This window comes from Triticum aestivum, chromosome 5B (assembly GCF_018294505.1).
Source record: "Triticum aestivum cultivar Chinese Spring chromosome 5B, IWGSC CS RefSeq v2.1, whole genome shotgun sequence".
Taxonomy (NCBI): Eukaryota; Viridiplantae; Streptophyta; class Magnoliopsida; order Poales; family Poaceae; genus Triticum; species Triticum aestivum.
In genome coordinates, this window is record NC_057807.1 from 41,805,560 (window position 1) to 41,806,207 (window position 648).

Here is a 648-nt window from a genome sequence, read left to right on the forward strand (position 1 = left end):
ATATAAAAAAATTACTCAAAAATAAATAGAAGAAAATAAATAATGCAGAAAAGAAAAAACTATATAAAAAAGAGTTGGGGCGCTGCCCGGTGGGTCTGCCAGACCTAGGGTCTGAAAATTCAGACCCAGAAAGGCCGGCAGGCTCACAGGGCAGCGCCCCCTAGTTAAGCCCAGAAGCCTGCTCTATAGAGGAGTTTGAAAGAGCAGCCGCGGCTGGATTTATAAACCAGTGTGGTTGCCCTTCGCTCGGCGAGGTGAGACTAAACATACTGCATCGCGGGTGGCAGCGCACAACCGTTAGTACCGGTTGGTGGCTCCAATCGGTACTAATGGAGGGGCCTTTAGTACCGGTTGTAGCCACCAACCGGTACTAATGGCTCTCGTTTCCCGCCGCTTGGGCTGGCCAAAATTGGCCTTTAGTACCGGTTGGTGACTTCAACAGATACTAAAGGTCCCTTCTATATATACTACACTTACGAAAAATTAGTTTCATCGTCGATCACACTTCGTCTCCATCGCGCGACATCGATCTACCGACGCCGACGCCGTCGCGCCGCCGCACCGTCGCCCCCGCCGGCCTCGATCGCCTTCCCCGCCGCACGTCGTCGCCGTCCCCGTCGCCCTCGCCGTCCGGCCCTGCCGCCCTTC